This window comes from Odocoileus virginianus, chromosome 14 (genome assembly GCF_023699985.2).
Source record: "Odocoileus virginianus isolate 20LAN1187 ecotype Illinois chromosome 14, Ovbor_1.2, whole genome shotgun sequence".
NCBI classification, from domain to species: Eukaryota; Metazoa; Chordata; class Mammalia; order Artiodactyla; family Cervidae; genus Odocoileus; species Odocoileus virginianus.
This window is the reverse complement of record NC_069687.1, coordinates 14,494,576-14,521,083: the sequence shown is the minus strand read 5'-3', so window position 1 is coordinate 14,521,083 and position 26,508 is coordinate 14,494,576. Positions and strand designations below refer to the sequence as shown.

Genomic DNA, 26,508 nt, shown 5'->3' with positions numbered 1-26,508 from the left:
GGTGGGTTTCATTGGGGATTTCCTCTCCAACCTCATTTTGGGGTGTGAGCATCACTGCTGCTGCTGCTGCTAAGTCACCTCAGTCGTGTCTGACTCTGTGCGATCCCATAGATAGCAGCCCACCAGGCTCCCCCATCCCTGGGATTCTCTGGGCAAGAACACTGGAGTGGGTTGCCATTTCCTTCTCCAGTGCGTGACAGTGAAAAATGAAAGGGAAGTCGCTCAGTCATGTCTGACTCTTAGCAACCCCATGGGCTGCAGCCCACCAGGCTCCTCCGTCACTGCTGATGTGGGTGAAAAACAAGGTGACCCCGAGGCCTGGAACTCTGTTGGAATGTTCCTGAAGGTAAACCAGGAGAGAGGTGTCGGTTCAGAGAGCTCTGGGGTTGGGGACCAGCGAGGACGGCTGGGAGGCTTGTAAGCCTAGCGGGGCAGCGAGTGTACAGCGACCTTTGGGCTCCTTGCGCAGCCGCAGGCAAAGTAGTTCCGTTTTCATCCAGCGTGCTCCACCTGGAAGTAAAGGTGGTCCACCCGGAAGTAAAGGTGGTCCACCCGAAGGAATGGGGGTCCACCCGAAGGAAAGGGGCTCCACTCGGAAGTAAACGTGCTCCACTCGGAGGTGAAGGTGCTATGCTGTGTGGAGAAGGAGAGGGCTGGGCCAGGTAATGTGGAGAAAGTAATCGATAACACGAACTGCATGTATGAGAAGTGGGAAAGTGAAGAAGATGTAAGGGTTAACACCTCAGTAAAATGAATTTTTGTAGTTATTTATTTTTTAAGTTCTGCCTTCAAAGTATTCTTGTATGACTGGAAGAGACGGTTGAGTGCTCAACTTACATCCAAGTGGACTGTGTGCAGTGAAGGCTCAAAGAGGAGACAGGGTAATGCCTATAACAATCCATGAAACTGCCCCCCGCACCCCGCCCCAGACCTGGTGTATAACGTACCCTTAAAATCTGTGTGTTTATTTCAGGTGTAAAGGCCAATTTTATGATGAGTTGACATCTGTGTGCTTCTTCATTTTGGAGCCCAGATTTTCAAGGAGGGGGGAATGTAAACTTGCCAAGAGACTCAGCAGAGGCAGACGTGGGCTCTAAGAAGGGAAATGTGATCTTCCGAGCACAGGCTCACCCCTGCCTGGTCGTCCAGGGCCTGGGTTCCGTCCTGTCCCTGCAGACACACTGGGCCTCCTGGGACAAGTGTCTGCAGATGCTTCCCCAAGTGTCAGGTGGAGAAGTTGAGCCTGCTCCCTGATTCTGATTGGGGGAAGATCTGACCAAGTCAGCGGGTGTAATTTCAAAGGAATTTTAAAAGCTCTTCTATGGAATATTCTTTTATATCTACTGATACTCAGTCAGACTGGTTAAGGCATTGCCCATCTTTACTGTAGCCCTTGCCGTCCACAGCCCTTCTGAAGTAGCTGCAAGTTGCCTGGGAGAATTTCCATGGCACACTTTCTCTTAGCATGGAAATTAACTAGAGTATTTGATAAGGGTTTGGAGAAAAACCTTAGCTATTAGTGAGCTCGGCAGGACCAAGGATCTCACTTTGCCAGCATCAGGTTAGCTCCTTATAATGTGGCTTTTTAAAGATTTGTAGCATTCTCCTGCTTTGGGGAAGCGCTTGTGTGCCCCCAGAGAAGCCATGCTCATGGAAATAGCCCTCTTTAGGGAGGGTCTCTTTTACTTCGAAGTCACCCAATGGATATTCAAATGCCACTCATTTTCCATCCTGGTCCTAACCCTGCTCCTAGTGGTCTTGCCAAGTTTACTGCTCTCTCGGCCTCAGTTGTCTCATCTGCAAAGTGAGAGGTAAGAGAGAGAATCATGTCAAACATTCATTCCAGCCCTAAAAAGTCTATGATGTGATTCAGGGGGTTTAGTGTTACTTTCAGCTTCCGAGGAGTAGGAAGTGGCAACCTACTCTAGTATCCTTGCCTGGAAAATACCACAAACAGTGGAGCCTGGAGGACCACAGTCCATGGGGCCACGAAGAGTCGGACGTGACTGAGCGACTACATGTATGCACGCGGTGTTCCTTTCAGAATGTTACCCTTTCACCTTTGTGTTTGGCCAGTGCTTCTTTCAAAGTGATTTAATTCTCACTAGAATGGATGCTTCCCCCAGTTTTCTTGCTGCATTTTCCACTGTATAATTGCATTCTGTTCTCTGTTCATCACACTGGAGATGTGAAATTAAAATATGGATTTCTCTCATTTCTTTGATGGTTTGGTTTATTGTTTACAGTGATTCTTAGTATCTGGTACTGGCTAGTACAGTGGGGTTTTTCCTTATTTATTTTTAGTGAAGTATAGTTGTTTGTACTTCCCAGGTGGTGTTAGTGGTAAAGAACCTGCCTGCCAGTTCAGGAAACACAGGAGACACTGGTTCAATCCCTGGGCCAGGAAGATTCCCTGGAGAAGGGCATGGTAACCCACTCCAGTATTCCTGCCTGGAGAATCCCTTGGACAGAGGAGCCTGGCAGGTCACAGTCCACAGGATCACAAAGAGTCGGACACAACTGAAGTGACTTCGCATGCATGCCCAAGTAGTTGATTTACAATGTTATTAATTCCTGTTTTACAGCAAAGTGATTCAGTTTTCTATGTACACACACAGATGTTCTTTTTAAAGTATTCTTTTCCATTATGGTTTATCATAGGTGTTTTTTTTTATTGGTGGATAATTGCTTTATGATGTTGTGTTAGTCTCTGCGATATGACAACATGAATCAGCTCTAAGTATACATATATGCCCTCCCTCTTGAACCTCCCTCCTACCTATCCCCCATCCCATCCCTCAAGGTCATCACAGAGCACCAGGCTGAGCATTGAAACATTCAAAACCATCTTATTTTAAGAATAAAGTGCAGTGATGAGTAGGAGGATCTTTGCAGGCAGAAGGGGGTGGAGTCCTGTTTGCTCCTGTGAAGCAGGTGGGATTAGGATCTTTCCACTTGCAAGGTCTGCGGTGTTGAGCTCAGAAGTCTCTCGCTCCCTTGGCAGGTAGTTAGACATCAACATTTCTCCCTGCCCTCTCGAGTGACAGCCTGTACAACTGGATCCCCAGGTCTGTCAGCCTGGCTTCATCCTTCTTCACCCCAGCTTTGAACTAGTGGTTTGTGCTTGGTCCCGGAATGAACCCTGCCTCTTCTCTGAGGGCTGGGATTAGGGGCCACGAAGTTCACTGTTCAGAGGTGGATGGAATGATGGACCATTCTGTATGACAGCCTGCAGGTCCACCCCTGCCTCTTCCAATGGCTCAGTTTCCTTCCTTTTTATGGCTTAGTAATATTCTGTTGTATATATGCACCACATCTTTTTTATCAATTCATCTGATGATGGACATTTAGGTTGCTTCCATGTCCTGGCTATTGCGAATAGTGCTGCAGTGAACACTGGGGTACATGTGTTTTTATTAACTTTGGTTTTCTCAGGGTATATGCCCAATAGTGGGATTGCTGGGTCAGTCATACAGAGTGAAGTAAGTCAGAGAAAAACAAATGTCATATATTAACACATGTATGTGGAATCTAGAAGAATGGTATAGATGAACCTGTTTGCAAGGCAGGAATAGAGACGCAGATGTAGAGAACAAATGTATGGACACTAAGGAGGGAAGGGGAGACACTACGGGGTGAGATGAATTGGGAGATTGGGATTGGCTTATCTGTACTCATATGTATAAAATAGATCACTAATGAGAACCTGCTGTGTAGCACAGGGAACTGTACTTAATGCTCTGTGATGACCTAAGTGGGGAGGAAATCCAAAAAAGAGGGGATAGATGTATACATGTCCCTGATTCACTTCACGGTACAGCAGAAGCTAACACAACATTGTAAAGCAGCTGTACCCCAATTGAAAAACAAACAAACAGTGGACCATTCTACCTTCATGATGCCACTGTAGAGTTTTTCCATTAACAAAGAGCTCCTTGAAAAGGGAACTCTTGTGCGCTGTTGCTAGGAATGTAGATTGGCATAGCCACTACAGAAAATAGTATAGAGGTTGCTCAAAAAATTAAAAATAAACCATTCTGATGGTGGTCCAGTAATTCCACTCCTGGGTCTAGATCTGAAGGGGATGAAATCACTGCCCTGAAGAGATGTTTATGCCCCATGTTCACTGCAGCATTATTCACAGTAGTCAAGACATAGAAACAACCCAGTGGGCACCAATGGATGAACTGATAGAAGAAACTGGTATATATACACAATGGAATATTATTCAGCCACTAAAAAGGAAGGAAAATCTGTCATCCTGAAGAGATGTTTATGCCCCATGTTCACTGCACCATTATTCACAGTAGTCATGACGTAGAAAGAACTCAGTGTCCACCAATGGATGAACTGATAGAGAAAATTGGCCTATATACACAATGGAATATTATTCAGCCACTAAGAAAGAAGGAAATTCTGTCATCTGTGACAATGTGAATGAACCCGGAGGGCATATGCTAAATGAAATACATCAGACAGAGAAAGACAAATACTGTGTGATCTCACTTACATGTGGAATCTAAAAAATTATTCATAAAACAAAAGCAGAATGGTGGTTGCCGGGGGGCTGCGGAGTGGAAGTGAGAAGCTCTTGGTCAAAGGGTACAAACTTCCGATTATTAGGTGAGTGGGTTCTGGGGATCTAACGTGCAGCATGGTGACTGTAGTTAACAGTACCATATTGTTTACTTAAAGGTTGCTGACAGTAGATCTTAAATGCTTCCACCATCACCATGACAAAACGATGATGATGTGAGATAAAGAATGTGTAAACTACCTGCTGTGGCCGTCATTTTGCAATAGATACATCTGTCAGGTCACCATTGTACACCTTAAACTTGTGCATTGTTGCATGTCAATCACATCTCCATAGAACTGGAAAGAAAAGTAATTTCTCCTTCCTACAGTCCTAATGGCTTATTTCCATAGATTTTGAGAAAATTTGCTTTGTCAGCTAGGCTTTAACTATTTCCTCCAAAATTTAGCACAAAGAAAATGATATCTCTGTGTGTGCATGTTTGTGCATGTTCATTCGCGTCTTACTCTTTGCAACCCCATAAACTGTAGCATGCCAGACTCCTCTGTCCGTGGGATTTTCCAGGCAAGAGCACTGGAGTGGGTTGCCATTTCCTTCTCCAGGTTATCTTCCCAACCCAGGGATCGAACCCCTGTCTCCTGTGTCTTCTGCATTGGCAGGTGGACTCTCCACCACTGCACCATCTGGATAATATGAAGGATATTCTCGAGTATAATGTGTTACACTTAACTAGTAAATAACAGTAAAGCCAACATCAAATGTCTGATGTTACCAACAATAAATATTGGATCATTTTAATCAGATGCCATTCACATACCTATTTCTGTACCTGGAAAGTTCATTTTGTGCAAATGTGATTCTCAGTGGGTAAGTCCTGAGCAGAGCATGTGCTTGACCTTTTTCATTGATAAACAGTAAGGCCCAGCTCTGCACTCTGAACAGGGTTTGTACATAGTAGTCTGTCAACTGAACCAAATTAACATTTTCTGTGGCTCATTTCTAGTAAAATGAAAGCTGACCTGGGGTATCATAGCTCTTAATTCTCATGTGACTATGGCCATGACAGAATAAAACCTCTGTTAACAAAGGAGAAATTACCTTTAAAACATAAAATTACCTTTAAAAACATAATTACCCCGTTACCTTTAAAAACATAAAATTGGTTTCAGTTTGGCCAGATTTTTCTAAGTAAGTATAAATCAGGAAGAAGTACTTTTACTTACATATATACTGATCATTTAAAATTTCCCAGATTAAAGTTATAACCCAGATTAAAGTTATTTTCATCATAAACCCTGTTTTATGGTTCAGTGTCAGTTTACATAAAATGTTTTTTTCATTAATATTACAGATTTTGGGAGTTATGACTGAGAACTCTTGGGATTTTCTTACAGACATCCCTGGAACCCTGATACCTTGGCTGTTGTCTTTCACAGAAAGTGGGGAGTGGCTCTCCAGGGGTGTAACGAGGGCCAGGTCTACCGTGCCTGACCTTGAACTGACTCATGGGGGCCACAGCGGAGAATTAGCAGACACTGCCTTCCTAGAGCCAGCTGGGATTAGTGGGCTTTTTACCCTCAGTTCAGTCAAATCCCAGGACTCCTCTGAGCTTGCTTTCTCCCTCTCTCTCTCGCCCCCCGCAGCTCCTGCTCTCAGGAAAAGCAGTTCTGTGGCCTCACTTCGTGGAGTGAGATGCCCTTTTGTCTTGTCAGCTTCCAGATCATTGCCAGTCAAAGCATTCTAGCTGGTTCTGGTTTTTTTTCAGAGGAAAACGAGCCAAGAACTATTGGGCGTAAACCCCAGTCCTGAGCTTGTTCCAGCTCATAGACCCAGAACCAATTGGAGCATTGATGTGAGGGCTGTCTATTTAATTAAACCCTGGAGCACAAACACATGCCTTGGTTGAAAGTGGAGTCATCTAGCATTTGCTAAATTGTCTCCTTTGAGGAATAGCATTCAGTGTGAAAATTGCGTCTTCTTATTTATGAATCATCATTACTTGTCAAAATTCCACAGCCAGGATGAATTACCAAATAAAAAGAATTAACTAGTCACGTGGTAGCCTCAGACGTTTTCTCTTTGCTGTCTGTGTGTGTATGTGTGTTAGTCGCTCAGTTGTGTCCAGCTCTGTGTGACCCCATGGACTGCAGCCCTCCGGCCTGGCACAGCAGGAATTCTGGACTCATGCACTGAAACTACTAGATTTTACAGTTTTTAGTATTTTCAGAAGTGTCTAAAATCACCTTGTAACTTGTATTTTGTTACCTTTTTTCATAAGGTACCCTATTCTGAAGCTGTATTTTTTTTAACTTCAGCCAGGACTATAGTTAGGGAGCCATATCTCCATGAGTTTTAAAAGAAAGTCTAGCTATGAAGGATACATTTACCTGGACTGAAAAATTCTTTTCCTCAGAAGAAAAATGCTCCCTTCAATTCAGAACCTGCTGGATTTTAGCACAAGCGTATCTGAGTTTGTGGCGTCTCAGGCTGGAGATGTCTGGCCAGCCTGCAGGCAGAGTGCCGCCTTGAAAGTCTCTACCCTGCCAACACAAAAAATGCGAACAGGCCTTTTATTCCTTTTTTCAAAAATCATAACTGAGAACAATTCTGTAGTCATTTATCGTACAATGGAGGGCCGAAGTCCTTTTATTCCTCTTTCTTGGGGAAGAACAGACCCATTCAGTGACTGAAAGATGGCCTAGCCAGCGCTACTGCCGTGTGAACATTGCTCAGAATTTTTCATCCAGATTCCAGTCTGTTGTGTTCATCTCTCAAAGTCGGGCTTTGACAGGCAGACCAGTTGAAGACAAGTACAAAGCAAAGGACAAGCCAAGTTTTTTCTCTTTTGTGTTTTTGACCGTGCCACTCATGGCCTGTGGAAATCTTAGTCCCCCAACCATGAATCAAACCCGCTCCCCCTGCATTGGAAGCATGGAGTCTTAACCACTGGACCACCAGGGAAGTCCCCTTTTTTGAGAAAAAAAAGAATAGAAAAATTTTTACATTTTATTTTATTTTTTAATTAAAATGTTTTAAATTTTATTTTAATTTTTTTTTTCCTGCAAGCTGTTTTTAAAGCTGTTTGAGGACAAGAGAGCTAATTCTGCTTGCTTCCTGTCTCTTCACCATCAGTGGGGTCTCTACATAAAGAGGGTTGACTTCCTGAAAATGCCTCATGCTGGACATTTTAAGGGCTTCCCTCCCCACCTCAGGAGCCCATCAAGCTAAAAGCCCTTCCTGAAACTGACGTGCATCTGCACAATTGCAAACTGATCTGTTTGTTAGGCATTAAAAATAAAATGAAACAGGAAGTACAAACTGTTATGTATAAATGAGCTACCAAGATATATTGTACAATGCAGGGAATAGAGCCAATATTTTCTAATAACTGTAAGTGGAATATAACTTTAAAAATTATGAATCACTGTGCTGTATACCTGTAACTTATACAACATTGCACATCGACTACACCTCAAAAAAATGAAGGAAATGAAACAGGAAGTACGTTTTAGGGCCCACGTGTTTCATTGACAAGGAAGATAAATTGCTAGACCTGTTTCCGACTGTATAGTCCTTGAATGAGTAATATATTCTCCTTATATTCAAGCAGATTTATCAAGTCATAATGTGGGTGGAAAACCCCAGGCCAGGCTCTTGGTGAGACTGGAAGCAGTGGCCCCTTGCTTAACACTCAGGGCTCCTAAGTGAAAAACATTCAATATTATGTTTATAGTAATTTATAATATTTGGTTTTTATAATTTTGGACATTCCTTAAATTCGATAATCTGATTTAATAAAATGAGTCTGGTTAGTTTTTCTCCCCATTATTTTAGAGCTACTGCATTTCTGTATAATTCAAAGTGTATGTTCATCATTGTGTTCTATGGCCACACCATTCTACAACCACTTGATAAGAAATGAAAATTCTGGCTTTTATCATTTTAATTCATGTTTTCAGATTCTCTTAGCCTCCTTGCTTATTAGGTTTGATTTGGTACTGGACCCTGTGTATTGGGTTTTCCTGGTGGCTCAGACAGTAGAGAATCTGCCTGCAATGCAGGAGACACGGGTTAGATCCCTGGGTCAGGAAGATCCCCTGCAGAAGTGAATGGCTACCCATTCCAATATTCTTGCCTAGAGAATTCCATGGTCAGATGATCCTAGCAGGTTACAGTCCATGGGGGTCACAAAGAGTTGGACATAACTGAGCAACTAACACTTTTGCTACCTTTTCCCCCCTGCATTATTAAGGATTTGAGAATGCAGTTAACTTATAAATATATAAAATACTTTAGCTAGACTAATTGTTACTCAATAGCAGTCTTGCTTCAATAATTTTAAATTACCAGAGAAGGAAGAATGATCAGTAGTTGTTTATCTTAACTTGCCCTGACCTTTGTTGTGATTATTTGAACATAAATTAAGATTTCACAGGTAGTTGAAGGTTTCTGTCCTCTGCCTGTCTTTCTGTCTTTCTCTGTCCTTTTCTTTTTCTCTATCTCTATTGTTCCAAAATAATATTTATAGTCATATTTTCTAGTAGCATTTAAAACAACTTTTCCTGATTTTAAAAAGAAATACTTGCTAACTTAGAAAATTGAAAATATAGGAAACATGATAAAAAAGATAAAAGACACTTGCTCCTTGGACAAAAAGCTATGACTATCCTAGACAGCATATTAAAAAGCAGAGACATTACTTTGCCAACAAAGGTCCATCTAGTCAAAGCTACGGCTTTTCCAGTAGTCATGTATAGGTGTGAGAGTTGGACTATAAAGAAAGTTGAGTTCCGAAGAATTGATGCTTTTGAACTGTGGTGTTGGAGAAGACTCTTGAGAGTCCCTTGGACTGCAAAGAGATCAAAGGATATCAGTCCTGAATATTCATTGGAAGGACTGATGCTGAAGCTGAAACTCCAATACTTTAGCCACCTGATAGGAAGAACTGACTCATTTGAAAAGACCTTGATGTTGGGAAAGATTGAAGGCAGGAGGAGAAGGGGATGACAGAGGATGAGATGGTTGGATGGCATCACTGACTCTACGGACAGGAGTTTGAGCAAGCTCCAGGAGTTGGTGATGGACAGGGAGGCCTGGAGTGCTGCAGTCCATGGGGTCGCAAAGAGCCTGACCCGACTGAGCAACTAAACTGAACTGATGATAAAAAAGAAAACAAACTTTATAAACGGTTACCTAGAAATTAAACTCATTTTCAATTTTATGCTTTTCCCGTCTTTTTATAAATGTTTTTAGCTGTTGAGTTGTTAAGTCGTGTCCAACTCTTTTTCAGTCCCATGGACTGTAGCCCCCCAGGCTCCTCTGTCCAGGGGATTTCCCAGGCAAGAATACTGGGGTGGGCTGCCATTTCCTTTCACAGGGGATCTTTCCAATCCAGGGATCAAACCTACACCCTGAATTGGGAGGTGGATTCTTTACCACTGAGCCACTTGGGACACCCATTTGTTCATTCATCCTTGCAACAACTATTTATTGAATGCCTTTCCGGCCAGTACTTTAGGCATTTGTGGAATTAAATAAAAACGACAGACAAACAACTCTCTGCTCCTGGAGGTCACATTCTAGTGAGTGAAGCCAGAAAACAAATAAATTGCTATAATATATAATGTTAAGTGGTGAGCCATGTTTAAAGGAAACTGAAGCAGGAGAGGAGGTTAGGGAGTGTGAAGGTGGGAAGTGACAGTTGAGTTGTATTAAAGTTCTAAGGAAGGTTATTTTTGAGCTATGGCTTGGAGGAGGTGAGGCTTTGAGTCATGTCTGGCTGAAGAGCTTCTAGGCAGAGGAATCAGCAAGTGCAAAGACCCTGGGACAGGAGTTGTATATGAGGGTGATTTTTGTTTTACATCATTACTTTTATTTTTTAAATGCAACTATGGTGACTAGAATAAATGGAATACTCTGTAGCTGATTAAGATCGTGTTTCATTGTGTTTCATTAAGCTAATTTCATACTCTGCAAAGAGTATGAAAATGGAATATGGGATTTGAAAATGTACCATTTATTGCTAATTATAAAAAATTGTAGATTTAAAGTACTGCAGGGTGATATCATGCATAGTACATTACAGCTATATGCTGCTACATGTCTGGAAGCTCTGGGTGAGGGGAAGACAAGTAGTCTTTAGTTTCTTGCTTTGTTTATCCTTATCACATTTTTTCCCTCTATAATGAGCATGCACAGTCTTTAACCTGGAGAGAGACGACAGATACTCAGAGAGAGGGGAGAGCATCCCACCAGGCAGGTAGGTGAGGCCTGTGACTGTGGGCCTGGGAGGTGACGCATCGCTTCAGGTATTCAGTTCACGTGAGGGCTCTGGCCTGTGAGCTGGTGCCCAGAAACGGGGCTCTGGTTACCAGGATGGCACAGCCCAGGCCTTGGAGACAGGTCAGGGCTGAAGTCCAGAGATGCAGCGGGGCTCACAGAGAGTCCGGAGCCTCAGGGATACATCAGAGGCATTACAGGGGTCCCTGACAAGCCCGAGTGTTGCTTGATACTAAGCCTCTGAGGATTGGGGCAAAGAAAATGACTAATGTGTGATTAAGTGATAAGTTAAAATGATGAATTTCCAAGGTCAGGTGGCATTGGAGGGTGGGATAAAAGTGCTCCCTCCTTTCTGAAGCTTGGTGGCAGGTACCGGTGAAAGGCCTGGTCGCATAACTTCTTGACTTAGATGCCCCTGGAAAGCTTATTAAAGTAAAATTTGGAAACTCTTTGTATCATCCAGATAAGATTTATATCTTATTTGCATCTCAATCCTTATGCTCCAAACTGCAGTCTTGGGACAATTCAAACAAGAATGAACTTGAGAAGCCATTGTTTTCTCTTCTGAATACCCCGTCTCTGGGTTATGTAGGCCAGTCTGTCTGTCTGTCTGTCATCTGTCAGTCTGAACAACCGAGTTAGGGTGCATACTCTATAGCTATGCATATTCCTTACTTATCTTTTAATGATTGTATTTGATATGTTGAGGAATGTAGCTTTTCCACTAGTCATGTATGAATGTGAGTGTATGTTAGTCACTCAGTCGTATCCGATTCTTTGTGACCCCATGGACTGTAGCCCACCAGTCCTCTGTCCATGGAATTTTCAGGCAAGAGTACTGAAGTGGGTTGCCGTTTCCTACTTCAGGGGATCTTCCCGACCCTGGGATCGAATCCACATCTCTTCTGTCTCCTGGTTGGCAGGCAGATTCTTTACCACTGAGCCACCTTTGAAGTCTATTAAAAATGGTACCATAATTATGTAGTCCTCTAGAACGAGTGTCTTAACACTAAACCTTTTCCAAAAAGATGAATTCACATCTCTGTGTGTGGCTGTGGGCCCTTCCTTTTTGTTGCTATATCATATTCCACCCTGTAGCTATACCACAATTGATTTATATGCTCTTTTCATTGGACTTTGGGGCATTTTTTTTACCAGACGTCCACAGCTTCTGTCACTTTCTGAGTTTACCGTTATGACAGTACCAAAACTCAGAAAATGGGAAAAGGCAAATACCTAGCACATAAAGTGAATGGTTTTCTAGGCCAGAACACTGTGATTTGAAAGCTTGTGTAAAGTCTGCGTCATTTCTTTGGCTCAGACAGCTGTTTTAATAGAATGATGATTGCTTTGCACTCTTGGATTCTTGGCAGTGTTCTAGTGCTGGCCACCACTAGAGGGTGTAGGAGAGCTGGGCCATCAGCGTGTTGAAGAAGCTTAGAATAAGGTGACTGCTGTTGAAACCTAGCTCCGTGGCACCAGTGTTTTTACTATGTGCATGTTTCAGCAGGGAGAAAACATCGGTAACGCTCCAGATACAGTAAGAAAACCCAATTAGAGGTCACATCTGTATCTGTACACAGCTGTGCCAGGTCAAACCCGCAGTTCAGTGTGTGTTAGTTCAGTCATTAAGTTACACCACAATGACTCTTTGCGACCCCATGGGCTGCAGCACACCAGGCTTCCCTGTCCTTCACTATCTCCCTGAGTTTGCTCAAACTCATGTCCAGTGAGTCAGTGATGCCATCCAACCATCTCATCCTCTGAAATGAATAAGGATGAAAAGTAGCATCAAAGACGAGTAAGACAGATTGGGTGCGGAGGAGATTCACATACAGATGTCCCAAAACAATGACAGATGACTCTTCTCAGATGAGAAACAAGCTGATGTTCAAAGCCTCTAAGGACTCAGTAGTATTTTGAGTGTATCCTCCTGTTCCTATGTATTTGTATCCAATGTCTTAAGAAGTCTTGTGAATGTTCTTTATTATGTGCTCTCCAAAGTCTCCTTCCCTCACTTAGCGCTTTTCCTCTCTTGGAAACAAAGACCTTCCCGCAGAGCTCTGTTGTTGCTGTTTAGTTGCTAAGTCATGTCCGACTCCTTGTGATCCCATGGACTGTAGCCCACCAGGCTCCTCTGTCCATGAAATTCTCCAGGCAAGAATACTGGAATGGGTTGCCATTCCCTTCTCCAGGGGATCATCCTGACCCAGGGATTGAACTGGCGTCTCCTGCATTGGCAAGCAGATTCTTTACCACTGAACCTCCAGGGAAATGTCCCCCCCACCCTCCGGCCCCGCCGCCACCCCTACCAGAGCTGTAAATAACTTTGAATCAGGAAGCTCAGAAAATGGCTTACTTTGCAGTTTCATGAAGAGAGGGCTTCTTCCGAGTTGAACAACAAGTTGATCAGAACAACTTCTGGCCAGTTGTTCAGCAACTGATCTGTAAAATACTGAGGACAAAGGTCCCTGCTTATTGGAAACACGTGCAAAAGAAAGGAAGGGGCTGCTGAGGTGTGTCCTAGACCGTCACGCCCCAGCACCCACCTAAAGATGCCCATCTGCAATGCCCAGAACCTGTGATTATATTCCTAACATGGCAAAGAGACTTGGCAGGTGTGATGATGCTGAGGGTCTTTACGATGGGAGATGATCCTGGATCATCCACATGGGCAAGTTTAATTGCAAGGATCTTAGGAGAGGGAGGCAGGCAGGCAGAGAGGAGAAAAGATGCTACTGGACTTGGAGAAGGAGCGTGGGGCCTCGAGCCAAGGGCAAGCGGCCTCTAGAAGCTGGAAGCGCCCAGGAAGCAATCCTCCCCCAGAGAATCTAGGAGGAATGCAGCCCAACAGACCCATGTTAGACTCTGGTCCCCAGAACTGTACGATGATGAATCTGTGGTTTTAAGCTACTAATTTACTAACTTGTATAGCGGCAATGGGAAACTCTGTGTAGTGTTCTTTATGATGAGAAAGAACTGGCTTTGTTTGAAAAGGTTCAGGGTAGGTTTACCGACTCACATCTCCATCCCCTGAAGGAGATGCTGTCTGGCCCCAGCACTCCGGAGAAGCACCTCCTGAAACCAGGAGGCCTTGAGTGATGCCAGGTGAGGTGATACAGCTCCAGGAAAGGACAGGGAGCCCAGGGTGGCCGGGGAGAATGTTCCCATTAGCAAGTAGGTATTGGAGAGCTTGGAAATGAAACACGAGGTCAAGGTGGCCTGAAAGAGTCTTGAAGACGCCGTACTTGGAGGGACTGCTGTGGTCCAGGCTGCCTGGTCGCTGGGGTGGAACTTGCAGGGAGAGTCACTTGGCGGGGCAGGATGATGTCTGGAGGAGAGGTGGACCTGGACAGGTGATTGGCATTGTTTTTCATCCATAAATCTCTTCTGGAGCGTTGAAGATAGTGTGAGATAACTCAGCAAATGCTGGAATGCCTGCTGGGGAAGCTGAATTCTAGGCAGGCTGCATGCCTCCGGCAATGAGAGCATTGCTTCTGAAAGAGGCACCCAAGAATGTGCCCTTCACTTGTCATTTTAGTCATGTGTCCTTTTTAACTTTTTTTTTTTTTGAAAGAGGAGGGGACTGTGCACTTAGGGAGTGGGAGGGGACAGCATTATGACTTAGAGGTACTTCATAAAAGAAGGAAGAGGGCCATGGTGTCGTCCCCTTATTGGGGTAGATTGCATTACTCATGTGCCGTTTTAGGTTTTTTTTGAAGGCTATTCTTACTTGTGCCTGTTTTTAATACCTGAACAACTGGGAGAGAACTTATAATCCTGCAGTCATTTGGCTTGTATTCTTAGAGAGTATTTTTAAACTCTTAACTTTCAAAGCCCTCTAATGTCATTTAAAGCACAAGAAGTGCTTTCAGTATCCATTTCTGCCCAAGGGCAAGTTTTTTATTTTAAATAGGATTTTTGCTTCTGCTGAAAACACCTTTCCTTGGTGTTTGGGTTTTTTTTTTTTTTTTTTTGGAGGGTGGGCCCAGATATTTTTGCTATCTTTATTAAAATGAGTGATATTTTCAGTCATGACTCAGGAATCATTGGCTCTGGAAAGAGAACTAACTGGACTCTGAAGCTTATCAAGCTGAACATCCCCAAGTCAGAAATGGATGTTTATTTTGAATATATTGCATTTATTTTTCCTGGGGCTGAATTGGAATGAAATCATCTTCCTTTACAGGGCTTATAACGGATGTACCAGGCTTGGAATATGTAATGAAAACTCAGTAATTGAGAGGATCTTTAAATGAAAAAGAAGTTTGTATTTAAAAATTGAGAGCTGGATCTGAAATTGACTTGTGGTCACAGCAGGACTGTCCCAAATCTAGGTCCTCAGTAAACTGGACTTGGAAAGACTGCTCTTCTCCACACTCCTGCCCGTAGGTGAGCTGTTCCATGAATACACAGGTGACTGGGTTGGAATATTTCTGCTTCCTTTATGGAAGGGGGTGCTCAGTGTTAAAGAATCTGCCAGCAATGCAGGAGGCTCGGGTTTGATCCCTGGATTGGGAGGATCTCTTGGAGGAGGGCATGGCTACCCACTCCAGCATTCTTGCTTAGAGAACCCCATGGCTAGAGGAGCCTGGTGGGCTACAGTCCAGAGGGTCGCGAAGAATCGGACACGACTGAGTCAGCTGAGCGCGCACGCACGCGTGGAAGGGGAGGAGTGACCCTGGTATGAGGAATTCGCTTGTGCTCTTTGTGTAGGGCACAGAGAAAGTTTGAGACTGACTTAAGAGTTTGTCTTTGTCCCTCGTTTGAGGCACGGAAGTCCTCCAACAGTGAAAGACTGCAAGGCTTACAGTAAATGAATTTTTTCCTGCTCATTAGAATGTGGGACTAATAATCAGTAACAGATAGCTATTTGTAAAATCTGAGAGAAAGTTTTTCCTTTTAATACTGCCAGTTGATTTCTAGAATTGAAAAAAAAAAAAAACAACTTTCCTCTGCTAAGCACGTGACTTTGAGAGGTAGAGAGAGGCCAGTGAGAAGTGAGAGAGGCTGGATGTTGCCTGAGCTCATTACTTAGACTTTGGGTGACTTCCTGGCCTCAGATTCTCTTCCTGCCCATCTCCTCCATTTTATCCTTTTGAATTTAATAATGAGGATAAGAAAGGGGAATGAAATGGTTGATAAAATTCATAAAGAAGGCAGAATTACAGAGTAAGATGAAGCTACGGGTCATCCAAGCCTCCCAGAAAGATTTTAATGAAAGAAAGTTATGAAGGTAATCTGTCCAGCACTCAGATTTCTACAGAAGGGATTATTTCATAGTCAGTTTTGGTTAAATGGATTCCCCGGTGACTCAGCTGGTAAAGAACTGCCTGCCAATGCAGGAGATGCGAAAGACCCAGGTTTGATCCCTGGGTCGGGAAGATCCACTGGAGAAGGGAATGGTAATCACTCCTGTATTCTTGCCTGGAAAATTTCATGGATAGAGGAGCCTAGTGGGCTACAGTCTATGGGGTTGCAAAGAGTCGTCTAAGCACACACACGTGGCTACCCTTGGTTAAATTGTTCTAGCATCTCATGACCCCTTGAGATACAAAGGAGAAACACTCCTTTTCATATTCTTTACAGACACTCTTTCCTGCCTATTACAGCTGAGCTCTGGGACTCTCGAGTTACAAGGGTTATTTTAAGGGACGTGGTAGATATTTCAGTGTGGACCGCAGGGGACTAAGCCATTTTCAGTCACATACTGCTTTCAATATTGTGACACCTTTCTTTATAAAAACTATGTATTTATTTATTTACTTGCTTATTTGTCTGCACCAAGTCTTCATTGTGGCACTCGGGATCTTTGAACCTGGGCCCCCTGCGTAGGGAGCGTGGTGGAGTCCTAGCCACTGAACCACAGGGGAAGTCCCTATATTTTGACTCCTCTGGAAGATGACTTTATAACCACTAGATTGGGTCTGATTCTGTGGGAGGGACTGAGGGCAGGAGTGTGCATGTGGCAGGGACTCATAGGCAGAGCAGATTATCAACCCTAGTCATCCTCCTCTCCCCCACCCTGGAGTCTTATAATTTCAGGATATGAAATTGTTGGGACTTTTGACATGATGATGCCATATTTGTATATATTCTTCCAGACACAGCTGAAGGGTTTTGTAAAACCTACTGTTAGCAGAACTGAAGGTATTACATACTTTTGTGTTTATGGAAAGGTTGCATTGTACACATTGAAAAGAGAACTTGGAAGAACCAGAGATATTCTTTGGCCAAACCATCCAACTATTTCTGTAGCCAGAATTAATGCTGCTGAAGCAAGAGTTACTCTTTGGGGACCATAAACTGTTTCCATTGTTGGTAACACGCTCACGGTTATTATTCAACAAAAGATAGCAGAAAGCCAGCCATGTGCTTGGCTCTGTGAGAGGGTGGTAGAAAGTGAACATGGGATGCATTAAAACCATTCCTTTTGTTCCGAGGAAACCCAGGTCTCCTGTGATCTGCAGAGGAGATGGTTAGCCCTCTCTGCTTTCCCTCCCTTAAAATCTGTTTCATCTTGGGCCTGACTCTGAAATTCTGCACTTGAACTTCTTGTGATCTTTGCAATGGGATGAAACACTTTACAAATGTCAATCTTTTGGGTCGTGAATGGAGAAGGGGAGGTGACGGTGGCCATGGTCACCCTTCAGTCTCTACAGAGCTGCTATTTTGGATTCCTGCTTAAACTCTGGGGCCACTTGCCCTGCTGGTGTCTTGAGCTTGAATCAGTGGCTCCATTCTTCCAACATTAAGTAGATGCCTGCTGTGTATAAGGCACTCCACTGGACGTCTGGCATGGCCTCTCATGTTCTGTCAAGAGTTGATTGTATTTCCCTTGATGTTGGAACAAGGGGTAAAGTTCTCAGACATCAGAGAGGTGGTACAAATAATAAGAGAGCTGTGTATTGTCAGAATTGGGTTGAAGCTGTCAGTTCACTTTTAAATAATTCTAAAGCGAGTCTGTTGCTGCTTGCTCTACCTAAAGGGAGAGAGCCAGTGAGACCCGAATGAAAATAGCTGTATTACATCATCAGGAAAAGTTTTCATTGGTACTTTATGTCTTGAGGGGAGAAAGTCTGCAGTTATATTTAGATTGATTCAGTTTTGCTTATTGAAATGGTAATTTCAAGAGAAAGTAAGAAAAAAGAAAGGGAAAGATAAAGAAGTCCACCAGGTTTATCTTGTACACGTTGATTAATGAGGCATTAATTTTTCTGTGTATTGAATCAGCACCCTTTCTTATTCCTGTTTTCCAATTAGCTATTATGTCTCATTTATTTTTTATTTTATTTTTTTTATATCTCATTTAAACCATAATAGCATCTTCGAAGTAACATGTTTCTTCTAACAGTGCACCTCTTTTCAAATGTTGAGTGTTTCTTTATCAGGAATATGAAATTTCAAGATTTCTACTGTGGAAAAACAGAGGTACCAAAAGAAATTTTTTTAGTGCTTTTTTTCTCCTCTTGGCATTTCAGTTATCTGAATCTCAAAGCCTTGCTTTTTATGACCTGTGAAGACCAGACTTGTTTAGATGCTGAGGGATAAAGTTCTTTAGCTCACCACGTGTATGATGCATTTCACCAGAAGCCGGTGGTGCCTCTGGCCCAGCACTCCTCCTAGGCCCCCTGGAGAAACAGTGTCCCCACATGACCCAGGGCAGCGAGGTGGACCGTGAGAACCACACTCAGGAGATGCTAATTCATGTGGCTTCCCAAGGAAGCATCTGTTAAAACAGACAGAAACCCCTCCACCCAGCATTCAAGAGGAGAGGTCATTATTTGGACTCAGTATCATATAGAGGCTGAGACCAAGAAATGTAATGAACCAGGAGCTGGAAAGAGACTGGAACAGAAGCTGCTAGAAGGCACCCCGGGAATCACAGGGGACTGGTGGGACGCTCACAGAAGGGCAAGAACTGGGATGAACATGATGGTATCTTGTGAAGAACCATCCTCTGTTGGTGCCGAACATATGCCAGGCACTGTGCTGAATATGGGCTTCCCTGGTAGCTCAGTTGGTAAAGAGTCCACCTGCGATGCAGGAGACCCTGGTTTGATTCCTGGGTCAGGAAGATCTGCTGGAGAAGGGATAGGCTCCCCACTCCAGTATTCTTGGGCTTCCCTTGTGGCTCAGCTGGTAAAGAATCCGCCTGCAATGCGGGAGACCTGGGTTCGATCCCTGGGTTGGGAAGGTCCCCTGGAGAAGGGAAAGGCTACCCACTCCAGTATTCTGGCCTGAGGAATTCCATGGACCGTATAGTCCATGGGGTTGCAAAGAGTCTTCCAGGTGGCTCAGTGGGTAAAGAATCTGCCTGCAATGCTGGAGACACAGGTTGGATTCCTGGGTTGGGAAGATCCCTTGGAGGAGGGCATGGCAACCCATTCCAGTATTCTTGCCTGGAGAACCCCATGGACAGAGGAGCCTGGCGGGCTACAGTCCATGGGGTCACAAAGAGTCAGACACGACTGAAGCGCTTGAGCATGCACACACATGCTAAATATTATACTTTCAGCATTACCTGCTTTACCTGCCTGACCGTTCATGAGGCAGGAAGTGCTGGCCCCATGTAAAAGAATACCACAAAGAAACTACTGCTTGGTTAACTTGATTAAAGTGATGGAGGGAAGATGTTGGCTCATGTCCACCTCCGAAGGGCTGGGTTTACCTCAACATTTTACTGCATCTCTTACCAAACTGCTTCTATTTCCTTTTCCAGTATATAGCTGCTGCTGCTTCTCTTTTTCAATATTTACTTATTTGGCTTCATCAGGACTTGGTTGCAGCACACAAAATTTTCTTTGCATCACGAGGATTTTTCCTTGTGACACATGGGCTTCAGAGAAGGAGGTCTCCGTAGTTGTGCTGCGTAGACTTAGTTGCTCCAAGGCCTGTGGGGTCTTAGTTTCCTGACCAGGGATCGAACCCGGTCCTTTGCATTGCAAGGCGAATTCTTAACCGCTGGGCCACCAGGGAAGTCCTCCCAGAGCATAGCTTCTTGAACAGTATATAGGCAAATTAAAGTATAGTTAGGAGTTTAAAATGTTTTCATCACTTCACTTGCCAGCAGTGAAGAAATGAATGGAATGTTGGCGGCATCATTGTGCAAGGATTAGAGATGCTTAGAGCCCTTGGGGGCACTTGGGGTAGGTGGAGCCCTGAGCTGGGCAGTGGGGTGGGAAAGTGAAAGTGTTAGATGCTCAGTCCTGTCCAACTCTTTGCGACCCCATGGACTGTAGCCCACCAGGCCCCTCTGTCCATGGGATTCTCCAGGCAAGAATACTAGAATGGGTAGCCATTTCCCTCACTAGGGGATCTTCTTGACCCAGGGGTCAAACCTGGGTCATTGCAGTCTGCATTGCAGGTGGATTCTTCACCATCTGAGCCACCGGGGAAGCCAGTGAGAAGGGACGGGGTCTCTCAAGTTTAGAGAGCTGTGCTTTCTTTGTGACAGAAACATATTTATCTATTTCTTTGCTTTTGCTAAAAGCTGATTGTTCATAGCTGTATGCCTTGCTTTCATCACAGAAATGAGACTGTCTTCTAATAAAAATATGGTGACTTTTGCCATATCAATTAATTTTTTCTTGGCGTAGAATTTCTCCTTACATGTAAAAGAATTGAATCTTAGAAGATGATGTGTCCCCAGTGGAAGGCAGTTTGGACTTTGAGCAAACAAGGTCAGCTCCTGGGCCTCAGTTTCTTTACCAGCTAAACCAAGTGAGCAGGCTTCTTTTAAAGCTGTGGGACTTCCCTGGTGGCCCAGTGGTTAAGACACATGCTTCTACTGCAGGGGGCATGGGTTCAGTCCTTCACTGGGGATTTAGGATTCCCACAAGCTTCACGGTGTAGCTCCCAAAAAATAAAAAATAAATAAATAAAGTGGTTTTTGAATTATCTTTTCCTTAAAAACTTGTGCTAATCCAGGCAGAGTAGAGTCCAGAGATAGACTCACAATATATGACAACTAATTCTCAACAAAGATTCAGAGGCAGTTCAGTGGAGAAAGGATGAAAGTGAAATTCAAAGTAGCTCAGTTGTGTCCAGCTGTCTGTGACCCCCATGGACTGTAGCTCATCATGCTCCTCTGTCCATAGGATTCTCCAGGCAAGAATACTGGAGTGGATTGCCATGCCCTCCTCCAGAAGATCTTCCCGACCCAGGGGTCGAATCTGCATCTGTTATATCTCTCCTTCATTGGCAGGTGGTTTCTTTACCACTAGCACCACCTGGGATGGCTTTTAACAAATAGTGCTTAAAAAGTTAATATCCATGTGCAAAATCATAAACTAAAGGATGGCTTTTAACAAATAGTGATTAAAAAATTGAATATCCATATGCAAAATCATAAACTCTGATCTATACCTTGTACATTACACAAAAAATAACTTAAAAGGGCTTTAAAACATAGGCCTAAATGTAAACCTACATCTATAAAACTTCCAGAAGAAAAAGTAGGAAAACTCTTCATTATCCTGGGTTAAGGAATGGTTTTTTGGATAAAATGCTGTCTGCATGACCTATAAAAGAAGAAAAATGACAAAGTGGGCTCCATCTGGATTAAAAAAACCTTTGTTCTTTAACTGACACTATTGAGGGAATGAAAAGTCAAGGCACAGATGGGGTGAGTTTTGTAAATCATATAGCTTACAAAAAAATCATACCCAGAGTCTACAAAGAACTAAAACTTAGTAAACATCCCAATAAAAGAGGTCCAAATGGTTTGAACAGATACTTCAACAAAGATAAACACATGACAAGATGCTCACCATCATTAGTCACTAGAACTACAAATTAAAACCACAGTGAGATACCTCCATACCTATTTGAACGGACAAATGGTATTTTATTTTCTTCTGTTCTGTACCACACTGCAAAGCTTGTGGGTTCTTAGTTCCCCAACCAAGGACCTTGGGCGCTTGGCAGGGAGAGTAAGGAATCTGAACCACTGGAATGCCAGGGAATTCCCTGGATGGCCATTTTTTCTTAAAAAAAGACTGACGTTACCCTGTTTTATGAGGATGCAGAGCAGTTGAAGTTGTCATGTCCTCACATTCATATAGACTGAATGAATGTCAGACTATATACAGCTGTTTGCTACATCAGCTGGGCAGTTCCTAAAAAAGATAAATACACACCTGCCAGGTGATTCAGCCACTCCATTCCTCGGTGTTTACCCAAGAAAAATGAAACGTGTCCACACAGAGTCTTGGCCGTGAATGTGCACAATATCATTATTTGTAATAGTCCCACACTGTCCTGTGACAGGTAACGGTTGAGTAAGTTGCGTATATTCATACAGTGAACTCTGCTCTGCCATGAAAAGGGCTTCCCAGGTGGCTCAGCGGATAAAGAATCTGCCTGCAAGGCAGGAGACACAGGTTCGATCCCTGGGATGGGAAGATCCCCTGGAGGAGGAAATGGCAACCCACTCCAGTACTCTTGCCTGGAGAATCCCATGGACAAGAAGAGCCTGGTGAGCAACAGTCTGTGGGGTTGCAAAGGAGTCGGACATGACTGAAGCAACTTAGCACGCATGCACGCTACAGTGAAAAGGGATGAATTAATGGAACAACTTGGATGAATCTCAAAATAATTATGCTGAATAAAAGAAGCCAGACAAAACAGAGTACATGCTGTAAGATTCCATTTGTAGCAAATTTTTAAAATGCAAGCTAATCTAGGTTACAGAAAGTGGGTCAGTCCTTGCCTTGGAACGAAGAGGGGTGATCAGGGAAAGGTGATTGGCAGGGAGTGAAAAGGGTGTCCGGAAACTGGGGAAGGGCGATGGATTGTTTATTATATTGATTTCAGTGGTGGTTTCTCGGGCGTGTACATGTGTCAGACGTTATCAGATACACCTTTTTAAATATGCACAGTTTTTTGTACATCAAGTACACGTCATAATAGAAAACAAAGTGGCTACAGCAATCGATACCAAAATGTGAGAGAGAACACAAATACAGTAGGAGCTGTTCTGTGTAGCCACAACAGTTCAGTTCAGTTCAGTTGCTCAGTCGTGTCCGACTCTTTGCGATCACATGGACTGCAGCATGCCAGGCTTCCCTGTCCATCACCAACTCCCGGAGTTTACTCAAACTCATGTCCATCAAGTCAGTGATGCCATCCAGCCATCTCATCCTCTGTCGTCCCCTTCTCCTCCTGCCTTCAGTCTTTCACAGCATCAGGGTCTTTTCCAATGAGTCAGTTCTTCCCATCAGGTGGCCAAAGTATTGGAGTTTCAGCTTCAGCATCAGTCCTTCCAATGAACACCCAGGACTGATCTCCTTTAGGATGGACTGGTTGGACATCCTTGCAGTCCAGCACAACAGGACAGTTCTAAAATCCTGGCAGGAATTTTCTGAAGCTTTCTCCAGGTAATCCCAAAGCTAGTTCCCATACCCTTCCATGTGGCTGAGATGTCCCTTCACATGTGCTGTGTGGCATGTATTTCTTTTAGTCAAAACAATTAAGCAGTCCTTTGACTTATGAAAACAACGTGTCATACATTCAAAAACAAAAAGAGATGCTTTCTGGAGGCACAGTGCAGAGACGGACAGGGTAGACCTGGGTTCTGAGCTGAGTTCGCTGGGCTGTGGGTCTCAACCTTCTCGTTTGTCCTTCGTGGATGGATGTTTGGAGGACATCAGGGTTTCCCTGTTGCCTCAGACAGGAAAGAATCTACCTGCAGTGCAGGAGGCCCGAGTTCAATCCCTGGGTTGGGAAGATCCCCTAGAGGAGGAAATGGCCCCCCACTCCAGTGTTCTTGCCTGGAGAATTCCCGTGGACAGAGGAGCCTGGCGGGCTCAGTCCGTGGGGTTGCAAGTGGTTCAAACACTACTGAGCAGCTAACACTTTCACTTTCAGGTTCTACTGATCTGAGACCCGCACCCCCCCCCCCCCCACCAAAGGCCTGTCTTCATAAGGCTTTTTCACCTGCTAGTATTGTATACAGTGGAGTAAAATAAAATATACTTGTGCTTTAACACCTCCCCCCCCCCCACACACACACAAAGCCCTTGACAGGAGTTGGGTGGAGTGCTCCTCCCTATCACCATTGCTGCTCGGCAGTGATGGAAAGTGAGCGGTGGTTGCCAGGGCGAGGCAGGTAGGTGTTTAGTAGGGGAGCTTTGGAAGTGTTCGGTATCTTGTTCCATGGGTGTAGTCATCTGTCAAAACTCACCCGATTTTATGCTTTGAAAAGTGAAAGTGAAAGTGAAGTCGCTCGGTTGTGTCCGACTCTTTGCGATCTCATGAACTGTAGCCCATCAGTCTCCTCCATCCATGGAATTTTCCAGGCAGGAATAGTGGAGCTCATTGCCATTTCCTTCTCCAGGGGATCTTCCCGACCCAGGGATCGAACCCGGGTCTCCCGCACTGTGGGCAGATGCTTTTCTGCCTGAGCCACCAGGGAAGTCTTGTGCTTTAAACGCATGCAGTTTATTCTCTGAAATTTTATCTCCATGAAGTTGTTATTGAGATTGCATTTTATCTTTACCTTTGACTGCACTGGTTTTTCTTTGCTACACGCAGGCTGAGTGGGGGCTACTCTCTTGCTGCAGCACACGGGCTTAAGGGGCAGCCTTTAGTGCTCCGAGGCACGCAGTATCTTCCCGGGCCGGGGATTGAACCTGTGTCCCCTGCATTGGCAAGGCGGATTCTTAACCCCTGGATCACCAGGGAAGTCCGAAGTTGTTGTTTTAGAACTCCATACTTTTCTGCCCTAAGCTCTCAATTCTAGAATATAATGGCCCCTGCACACACACTCTGATTATGTTTTAATAAAATGATAATATTGTTGCCTCCCTCGGTATTTCTTGGAGCAGGAAAGCATAGGCAGGTACATTAGATTTTATTGTGAAACTTGGATGTTCTTCCTGTACGTCTGTGTTTCTAAGGACAAAGTCAAGTGTGAAATTGCAGCCATTTGTTTCAGTTAATGGAACAGGAGAGAAAGTGATGTGTAGTCATGTCTCCACAGATTAGTAAGCCCTGGGACAGGGCAGGGTCCAAGGTGATGCTTGTCCTGGAATCTCCCAAGCACAATGAGACCACATGATAAATGCTTCTTGTTTACTTGTCACTTGACAGAATTGATGCTTTTTTTCCCCCGCTTTAGTTGTTGTGAGTGATCCTTTTACACAGCTGCTGTTTCCCTGATCCCCACAAAACACACACAGCCATGACGAGTGTCTCCCAGTCACTTTGCGTCCCCAGTTCTGTGCCCAGAACGGTCATTTCTGTTTGGTTCCCTGGAGCCCCGAGGAGCTGGTGGACGTGAGTGCCCAGCACCCCTGCTTGTCGGGCACGGGCCCCTGCTGTCCCTCTCCTTCCCTTCCCTTGTTATATCATCATCAGTCAGCTCCATGTTGCTCATTAACCAGCCTAAATCTTTCTCAGATTTGATTTTCCCACAGCGACCAAGTGAATCATTTACAGGTTTGTGAATTTCCTAAAGGGATCAGAATCAAAGGGTTTCAGATTCTCAGTGTTTAAGATCCTGTCGCTCATAATTTGTGGTAGAGGTGAGCTCATTCTCTAGCTCCGGCCTGTGTCTGCAGAGACAGGAGCTTCTGTGTGACAGAAACATGAATCCTGCGTCCCCGAGTCCAACCTCATCAGATCCCACTGTCTCCCTCTCCCCCTTAAGCTGGTACACTTTGTCCTCTCAAGCTTTATCAGTGATTGACTTCACAAGTGACTGTGATCGTAAACAAGCATAATGAGGTCATTGATCTGTTCTTAAGAAATTTACAAGTGCTTCAAAGGCCTCAGTAGGGTAGAGGCCAGTGCCCTGGGAACTGAAACTTCCTGTGTCGGTTGTTTTTAGTCGGGGGACCCAGTTTGCATCAAGAAAGCTGTGGACTCTGGCTCGCTTTTGTCGTTCAGTTGCTCAGTTGTGTCCGACTCTTTGTGACCCCTGTGGGCTGCAGCACGCCAGGCCTCCCTTTCCATCACCAACTCCCAGAGTTTACACATGTCCATTGAGTCAGTGATGCCATCCAACCATCTCATCCTCTGTCAGCCCGTTCTCCTCCTGCCCTCAATCTTTCCCAGCATCAGGGTCTTTTCCACTGAGTTGGTTCTTTGCATCAGATGGCCAAAGTATAGAAGTTTCATCTTCAGCATCAGTCCTTGCAATAAATATTCAGGGTTGATTTCCTTTAGGTTGATCCTTTAGTCCTTGCAGTGAAAATTCAGGGTTGATTGATTGGTTTGATCTCCTTGCAGTCCAAGGGACTTTCAAGAGTCTCCTGCAACCGCACAGCTCAAAAGCATCAATTCTTCAGCACTTAGATCCCCATCAAGAAGTATTCCCAAAGAACCAATTTTCATAGATCTACTCACTGAATGTCTGTTTTCTTCTCAGCAGCCACATCCTTTGTCCTAACCAAAAAAGCAGTCAAGAGTCTAAAGAAAATACTTAGAAGTTTTGTGTTAAAATAATTATTTGAATGTGCGCTTTCTTCAGGCAGAGTTCTTATCTGTTCATTTAAATGTGCCATTCACATTTTCTACTCCGAGCAAAGCTGACTTGGAAAAGAAAAGTTATTTTAAAACATGTCTTTCAATTTAGGAGTACTGGATAAGTGAAGAATCTGATAGCAGTAATCACTTGACATTTAAATGTCTGGTGTATAAACTACTTAACAAATTTTGACAATTACTCAAAACTTGTTTAAGACAAG

At 44.0% G+C, this 26,508-nt stretch overlaps 1 protein-coding gene across 1 annotated transcript in view; it reads left to right on the top strand.

The window, feature by feature from the left end:
- The window catches only part of RETREG1 (reticulophagy regulator 1), a 158,178-nt gene that overhangs the window by 48,855 nt on the left and 82,815 nt on the right, over window positions 1–26,508 (top strand). The window lies entirely within an intron of this gene.